The sequence below is a fragment of the Galleria mellonella genome, unplaced genomic scaffold (assembly GCF_026898425.1).
Source record: "Galleria mellonella isolate WM207_F2 unplaced genomic scaffold, CSIRO_AGI_GalMel_v1 utg57, whole genome shotgun sequence".
In the NCBI taxonomy this organism is placed as follows: Eukaryota; Metazoa; Arthropoda; class Insecta; order Lepidoptera; family Pyralidae; genus Galleria; species Galleria mellonella.
Genome location: NW_026442119.1, coordinates 6,873,352 through 6,883,035, shown reverse-complemented (window position 1 = coordinate 6,883,035; position 9,684 = coordinate 6,873,352). Strand labels below are relative to the sequence as shown.

Below are 9,684 nucleotides of genomic sequence, written 5' to 3'. Positions count from 1 at the left end.
ATTTGATTTAGGAATAAAAAGCAATAAATTGATACTAGATTTTGACAAGATGTGTATACTCGTGTGTTATTAGTTATGTTAGTTATGTCAATTAGAACTAAAGTCTACACTTAATGTAAGTTCACATAATAATAAGTAAAAAGATATAAATAGCTCTGAGTATATCATAGGACGCCAGATATAGACTCAAGTTAAGCAAAAATTGGAGCTACAATAGGTTTTAGATAAATGGGAATCAGACTTTTATAACCTAGAAAATTCTCAGATTAAGACAAACATATCTAGTCGTCAATATAAATGTACGTAACAATTACTCCTCTTCATCCAAAGGTTGCCTGGAAAAGATCGCTTTTAGTGATAAGGACGCCCATTGTTTTCTCATTGTGATTATTTCTTGTAATTGTTTTTATTTATAATAAGTTTTCTATTGTAATCTTTTGGAGGAAACAATAAAGAGTATCTATCTATCTACGTAAAATTTATGCTATTATTTTTTTAATGGACGATAATTGAATGGTAACCCACATGCATTACCGGTAAATGTTGGCACGGAACCAGTAAGGGATGATAGCTATCAATGTAAGTAGGTCAGTCATCGCATCGTAATGTTTTCACCAATCATCAAGAATTAAACGCGTAGATGTTGACCTGATAGGGTATTATAAGCCGGCAACACATCGGCAATGCCTCTAGTGTTGCGATTCTCATGGGCGGCGGTAGTCATTTACCATTAGGTAAGCCGCATGCTTGTTTTCCCTGTTTTATAAAAAAATATTGCTAGCAAGAAAGCTCCTAGTACCAGTTGCTAACAATCTTTCCTACCTATGTATTTATGTAGGTAATAAAAAAACCAGCCGCATTACCAACCGCAGATTCAATCACCTCGCAATTCTGTCTTTGGGGAAAAGAATTTGTAAACAAATACTAAGAAATACCGTATTTCCTCGCTCCAGATGTTATGTTGGTAATTAAATAAACTACGGATGCGTCATAAAATAATTCGCACTCTGCGGAATGGTTATGGAGTGAAATACCTATTGATAACTCGAATAAAATTTTTGATTTTTAATAAAAACAGTAAAATTTATATTTATTTTTGATTAGGTAAAATATTTGGCAATAGTTGTAAAATGTTACAGAAATATTAAAAAAAATATATAAAAATCTCGTGTCAATATTAATTCACGCTAATCTCCGAAACTGGTCCATCGATCTTAATGAAATTTTGTAAATGAATCGTACCTATCGTTGACTTCAATTTGAGAGATAGGATAGTTGTTATTTCGATAAGAAAGTTGTGAAAGTCGATGAGTTGAACTCACACGCCGAGGGTACCGTACAAAAGAAGTCTCTAAAAAGTTTTGTTTTCTTTAGATAAAAATAAATTATTTTGGATCATAATTATTTATTATAAACGAAATGTTGATTATCCATTTTGGATCTTCTAGCAAAGAAATTAAAAATATTTTTTCAATAATTTCTATTACAATATGTGAATGATATGTAAAACTGGTCCAAATTTTAATTTTGTAGCATTAGAGTGGTTACTGAGATATAGTTCTGTAACAGACAAACGCATAAAGTTACCATAAGGGTTCTTTTGTAACTTTTTGGTATAGAATCCTAAAAAGGGCGTAATTTATGAGGGTAGGATGCAAAACAACGATTAACGGATCAGATAGTTAATTAGAAAACAATTTAATAATAGGTTAATTATTATGTAAATATTACGTAATTGAAAATATACGTCATTGGGGAGGATTTTATTAGATAACCATGCTAAGTTATATAGAAAAAATCAAATATTTTAACAAATTTTTACATTAAAAATAATTATTAGCATACTTGCACTTTCTTTCCCGTGAGTGTCGTAAGAAGTGACTAAAGGAATTTGAGGGTCGTGGCATGGGCAGCAGTGCCCTTTAAAAATATCATCAAAACCTAATTGTGGTAGTCAACCCTCCTGCTAAACATGGTATTTGCTGTCAAAACCCCCCCAAGGGGAGGTCTATCCTCAACAGTGGATTGTTAACGGCTGATATGATGATACTTGAATTACTTCAACATGACAGGTTTCGGGAATTTCCGTACAATCGTAATATATAAAAACTGTAAATGTATTTAAGCAGTAATATTTGTTGTAACAGTACTAAAGTGTAAACATCTCTCCTCCATTAACAACCATGAAGCTGACCGGTCTAGTCCTCATGATCATGGCGGTGCTCGCGCTGTTTGTAGGCGCTGGTCAAGCCGACCCTAAATCACCAGACCCTTTTAGAAACCATGTTAGAATTGTAAGTTAACTGAATAATTACATATTTTTAAAATAAAAATATATATTTCTTACCTAATATTCTTTTTTATTTGCGTTTAACAATATTTATTATTTATTAGTTATTTATGCTGTAGTGAACATTCTTTTGGCTTTGTTATTATTTATTTTATAATACGAATTGATATTCTCTTTGCGTTGTAGCAGCAGTATGCAGGTGATTGGGTTTTGTTAGTTTTTCTATTTAATAGTCATTCAGTGAGATTCTTGGAGTCAAAGTAAATTTTGTAGTAATATTTGATAGATGATCTTTCTCAGAATTATTTTGAGTTATATAAATATATGTCGCGTGACAGAATCTGTAATGAGGATAACCACAATGGAACCGATATGAGTAATATAGCCCGAGGGATAAGCAAGTTGAAGTGGCAATGGGTTGGTCACATAGCTCGATGAAGCGACAATCGTTGGGTAAGAAAGCTTCTTGAGTGGCAACCCCGTACGGACAAACGTAGAATAGGACGACCCCCAATTAGATGAATTTACGACCTCAAAAGCATTGAAAGGGAGTTAGTGGAAGCAGGTGACTCAGGACCGTTCTTTATAGCAGTCTATAGAGGAGGCCTATATTTAATAATGGACAAATAATCACTGATGTGATGATGATGATGATGAAGATGAATGTATGTTGTTGTGATCATGCAAAGAGTTTTATTATGATGATTTATTTATGTTTCAGTACCGGAATAAACTTACTCCAAGACCTATTTCTCCTGAAAATATCGACCGTTTATACAGACTCTATGGACAAGCATAAGAAACATTTCTTATTATTGTATTCTCTTGCGCTGTAGCTTTACTTTACATGTACAATACATTTGTATGTCATCTATTTTTTTCTTTTTTATACCTATTTAATCATTATTCCTATCATAATTATTATAGTTTTCGGTCCATTCAGTATTTTTTCTTCTTATTTAAATAGGGTAACTTTAAATTTTAATTTAATCTCTCTCTATTATACCTATGGGAAGTGAAATTTGGGGGTTTGTATGTTATAAGTAGTTTTTAATTAAGTATTTTTAACAACTCAGATCGTTCAATTGCTTTATCTAACGAATACAAGTTTCTCCAATTATAATAATATTAGGAATTTTCACACTTAATGCCTCTAAAGGTTTATTGCAAATTTATCAAAATTCATACGATTTTATGCTGCTCAAAAGTAGGTAAGAAAATTAAATCATCGCAATATAAAGCTTTGGGCTTTAAAAATTGATTATTAATATTTTTATTAATCAGTATTTTTAATTTTTCTAAAAATTACTTTGAGTTACGTGACTACAAGCTGGCCCGTTTAGATTTTTGGAACCAATTTACAGAGCACATAGAAGAAAGATTTTTCTTTATCTGCTCTGAAGTAGAGCAGCTGTTATATATGTAAAATTACCTGCTTTTAAGCGTTCATAATAAGCCCTCTGACGTGTTGCAGTTTATAAGATTCAGCAATTCATATACCAGATATATCGTATCAAAATTGTAGTTTTTTTTTATGACACAGGGGGCAAACAAACATACTGTGCACCTTATGGTAAGTGACTATCGCCGTCCATGAGTACCTGTAACATCGAATTTGTAAGACTGCCATCCCTTTAAAAAGTAATATGCTTTTTCTTGAAAGTTACGATCTCGTATCCGTTCAAATATACTGCTGCTAAAAGTTGATTTCAAACTGTGGTTGGACGTGGCAGAAAACTGATATTCATAAACAATAGATACGTAATTAGTCTTGTTACTTAATTTTAAGTGCTATACGTTTGTAATAAATAAATAAATATTTATGACCTATTGTGCATTTGTTTATTATCATTATGGTAATTAAATAAATTTTTCTCCTACTTGATGTGCCCAACAGGGTCTATAATTGAAGTTGAAATGTTATCTACTAATTATGGTATGGAATGCAATAAGAAATAAATAAATATATATAAAGGATAAGGAATTATACTTTTATAATTCCTTATTCTTTGTATATATTTAAATACATTAATGTACAGTATTGCAGATGTAATAAGTATTAGAGTCCCACTCTATAATTTTAATACTATATATATATATATATATATATCTTGATTGTGCATAATAGAGATGTATACAAAGAGTACTTATACAGAATGTGCATATACAAAAGGCGGTCTTATTATTAAAAGCGATCTCTTGAAGACAATCTGGTATAAATAGTAGATAAGTACAAATAGAAAGTTGTAGACAATGTGCCAATGCAGTTTTGGTACCGACTGGTAGAAAGTTTGGCAGCCGATTGAGACTACCTACTGATGCAATTACTTTACGGCTTAACTGAGATATTTGATGAGACTAGACTAGCGTTTGGTTAAAATGTACTCCGAGATTTTTAATACTGTTACTATATTAAATTACGTGACCATTAAACACTACAGGTGGAAGATTCATTGAATTTAATTTAGATATATATTGAGGGCTATCGATAATAATGCATTGTGTTTTAGATGGTTTTACAATGAGGCCGTATGCTTATTATTATATAGCTATATTATAATTTAATAATTATGTACATGCGTTACTAAATTCGGGAGGGAGGGAGGAGATTATTAATTGTTTAGATACCAGTTTTTTAAAAGTTAATGATTTAATGGCAAATATATCAATATTATAAAATTTAAAATTATATATTTTTAAATTCTATTTATGGGTGAACGAATCCCGTAATCGGTACGGTATCTGTTAATTGCAACCAATTCTTGTCTTCGTGAATTTCTCATTTGTGTACGTATGATAATGAAGTACAGTCATATTTATTTTAAATATCCTTAGATAATATCATACAGAATCTCTAATTGTATGCGTTTTGACCTTAAGTCTTGCAAATTATATTTATACAATAGTTGGTCATATGAAACACGATTATGAGAAAATTTATATTGTAATTTTTTTTGTACCATTTAAATTTTATCACAATAAAACTTACAGAAAGGATACCATGTGGTTACAGCATATTTAAATTGAAATCGAATAAGAGTTTTATATAGATAGGTATAAGTGGTAGATTTCTTAAAGTTATTGGTACATGTCATCATAAAACCATACGTTCTGTAAGCCTTAACAACAATCTTATCATAAAATATGATGAATTAATTATATAAATAGATAGTTTCCAGAAGGGATGGCGGGAGAGTCGACTTGAAAGAATATTGTTAGCAATGGGGCTGGTAGTTCCAATATTAACCATCTCTTTTCCCTAACAGTAGAGGTTACCTTTATGTAACATATACAAATAATTATTATATGTACCAAATTATCACAATCACAGTCGCAACGGGCACGGACCAGTGATCCGTAAAAGAAGCGTATCAACTAATTAGTAGGAAAATTCAAAATAATGTATGCTACATTATTTTGAAATGTTCTACTCGGTAATTTTAGGTATATTCAAACGCAAATATATATAAATATACATACTTGCTTCTTCATCCGTGTGACTGCTATGCATTGATTGATCCGGATAAAAAACTCTATGTCACTTTTCATTTAAAAAAATACATGTATGCCAAATTTCAACTATCAAATTAAAGGTTAAGCTATTAAAACGCTGAAGGGTAATAAACAAACTCACTTTCATATTTATAATACAAATATGGATTCTTATTAATGTTATAAATTTGAAAATGAGTTTGTTTGTTGCCTTATAGCGCTTTGTCTGCCTATATGGATAGATTTATGGCGGTTGTGGTGCTCGCTTACTGCGCGGTTTTTTCTTAAAAATTAACGCATAATATATTGTAAGACACACAATTTCCAGGGGGGAGGTGTCCACGCTCATGTTGAGAAGGATCATCATCATATCAGCCGTTATCTGTCCACTACTAAACATAGGACTCTTCCATGGAATGCCATAAAGAACAATTCTGAGTCTGAACGGTTTTTCTTCGGATATCCTTATTTCGAATTCTCTCACGCAAAGAAAGTCCGAGCATAACCTTCCCTACAGCTCGCTGAGTAACTTGAAGTTATTGCATTTGGGAAACCATGTAGGACCATATTGCTGTTCCATAGGTTATCATTGGCAACACGAAAGACCTTCGTCTTCAAACTTTGAGGCATTTTGTATGTAGAGAACGATATAAATTACTTTTTATCCAGATCAGTAAACAAATTCCGGTGACGCGAACGAAGTTGCGGATTTTATCCGGGGTAAATTTATTCATAATTGTATATAAATTATTTATTAATTTTCATATATCGTATACTAATTATCATATAATAAATTAAAAATATATATATTACATAACATTAGTATTGATTAAATTTCTTTTCTCGCTTTTGATGCCCCTTAAATAGTATTTTATATTCTGTGATGTTCAGGTACGTAGTATAAAAAAATATAGTATAATAAAACTTTTAAACTGAAGGTTTTACCTATTATATAATAGTATTGTTTACTTAGATGTGGCTACCATTTCAGGTCACGTCTGATACTATGTTTAGGACAGTTTACTTCCAGCTTTTACGAAGCAAAATGGATTTTTATTTGTGTGTTTTATTAGTTTGTATCCTTACGTAGAATTTGGGATAAATAAGTTTAAGATTTACTATAAAGTTACACAAAGAGCCGACCTGCTTTTATGTGATTAATTCACATAAAAATTTAATTTGAAAAGGTTCCAAAATCTTAACTATAAATTGATACCAGCATTTATTCGGACTTTTACTTTTATTTCGATGTTTAAATTACACATCTTTTTTTGTGTTAAGATTCAGTACCTGTCTACCTATAGGAGCCTACTACGTTCACCCTAATGGTCGATCAATGACTCTGACTACCCATTCCATCTGTAGATATATATAGTATAGTCAACGATGAACGGTCACTACATTCTTTTGCGAATAGGTTTCGAATTTTATTACGTGGCGAAACTTAAAATACTGTTAGCTGAGGAGCTTAAGGTTTTCTCACATAGCTTAGCTGAAATATGGAATACTGTTTCGTTTTACAAATTAATTATTTTAAATAATACTAGGTATGATCTGGATATTTGATATTTACAGAGGAATAACACCTGGTCTTCAGGAATGGCAACGCGTAGGGGGCATTATGGGCGCAACAGTATATACTCTATTATGTCCATGGTACTGCTCTTGTTTATAGGCGACAGTTACCACTTTCACCAGGTGGGCCGTCAGCCCGTGTGCCATTTTAAGTTGCATAAAAAAAATAACGTTTATTTTATTTGCAAACTAAAGACAAGAAAAATATAAATTAATTAAAATTAAATAGGTAACATTGTTTTATTAAATATTATATCATAATTGAGACAACAAAAGTGTCGTTGAATCGAAACAAAAGAAAAAACTGATATAATAGATATTTACAAAGATAGACAGATATATCTATTATTTCAGTTCTTTAAAGGACCTACTACCTGTTTTTAACGTGGTTGCACACTTCATGCGCTGTTCCAGCTGCACTGATTATACCAAGACATTTTTCTGGAATGAATAAAATATAGTTTCATTGAAAACATCTTCATCTTAAACTTCCATTTAAAGACTGATTCAGTTTTCCTATTTAATTATTAGCAGTCGCAGTATTATATCTATTAATTAATTTTCCCCATATTTAATGTCCTAAAATTATTAAAAAAAACGTCATCAAACAGTTCAAATAATATTTGTACGAGATATATTTTAGGTGAAATTTTTGTATAAAAGTTGCCTCAATTAATACATTGACAGATTATTCAACTCCAATAAATTCGCTATTTATTACGAAATGTGAATATACCGAAAGTTACATTCACCATTACGGTAAAAATCTACAAATTCTAGTCTAAATCCTTAAGGGATTACTCGTATATTCGTAAGAATAATAAAATGTAACATCTTGGAAAGAGAAACTAATTAGATACTCGTATGATTATATTGAGTATTGCGATCTATACATTAATTATAACAGTACTCAGAGTTATATTTAGTAATCTAATATATTTGATTTTATGTTTAATTATAAATATATAGTAGCAAATATAATTGATTGTTTTGTCTGATACCAAAATAAAAAAAAAGTAACTTTATCTACGTAACCGGGATATGTTGATTAACCGGGATTAAATTTACTATCCTACGCCTTTATTCATACCGAAAAGTCCTTATGTACCAAATTTCATGACGATTACTAAAGTAGACAAGAGGTAACAAACAATAAAATATATTTAAAATAATCAACCAAACAAAAACGAATGTATTTTCTTATTTATAATATTAGTAAGGATATCTGGCGATGTATCTTCGTGGCGACAACATGACTTGGTTAACTTTTAAACACTGCTAGTTTGACTCTTAACGCTATCAATTCTAATTTAACGTTTTGCTGAAATTTAATAGCATGCTATTTATACCCACATACTGTTAAACCATAATACTAGTATCATAAACATAGCATTTATAGATTTTTTCATAAAACTGGCAAATATGAAATTGTATCTATATTTTGATCGTATCAGAATTTATCGTTCATTTAATAGATATTATATAATTGACAACCTTGATATAGTGTTTTACATTTTCGATAAGTATGGTGGTAAACCAGCTTACGGCCCGTCTGATGGTACACTATTATCGTAGCATATGGACATCTACAGTACCATGTTTATATGAATGACTTTAAAAAAACCTTATTATGTTTTTTGAAATCTCTATACTGTAGTCTGTAGGAAAAACCTTAGCAGTAAGTTTATTTCAAAACCTGAATGTATTCTACGTGTATGTGGAGGAAATTCCTCTGAAACAGTGAGTGACAATATAGTACTTAAGAAAGCCTTACTGTATTAGGTATTGTTATCAAAGATACACAAAGTTTTGCGTAATTTGCGTCATTACCGTAAGCTTGGGCCAACCCCATTAAGGAAAATAGTGATATGTAATAAAACAGGAAAAATAAGTTCTATTTAAATAGCAAAGTTTTTGTTTTTGCATTGCATTCATTGTAACAGTACCATCGTGTACAGTCGCAGTAGTTAGTCTTCAATCTTAGTGAAAACTTCGCTTCTCTTTATCAACCATGAAGCTGACCGGTCTATTTTTCATGATCATGGCGGTGCTCGCCCTGTTTGTTGGCGCTGGTCAAGCCGACCCTAAGGTGCCCATTGGCGCCATCAAAAAGGGTGGCAAAATTATTGTAAGTAAATATAACTTTTGGTGAAAAATAGTTGAAGAAGTTTCGGCGACAAATACGTATAGAATATTATAATTAAATCCTAGAATTATATCATTTATTTATTAGGCTTAGATTAATAGTTAGCAGCTTCAATAATAAAAAAAAATATTTTTTTTATTATATTTTATATTCTTTTTTCAGAAAAAAGGTCTTGGTGTAA

General features: G+C 30.8%; 1 long non-coding RNA gene across 1 annotated transcript; it reads left to right on the top strand.

The window, feature by feature from the left end:
• Positions 1 to 2,136: 2,136 nt before the first annotated feature.
• On the top strand, positions 2,137 to 3,164 carry LOC128201646 (uncharacterized). The gene is made up of 2 exons (XR_008253348.1): positions 2,137 to 2,294; positions 3,012 to 3,164. It is a non-coding gene; the product is annotated as an uncharacterized LOC128201646 (long non-coding RNA).
• The last annotated feature ends 6,520 nt before the right edge of the window (positions 3,165 to 9,684 follow it).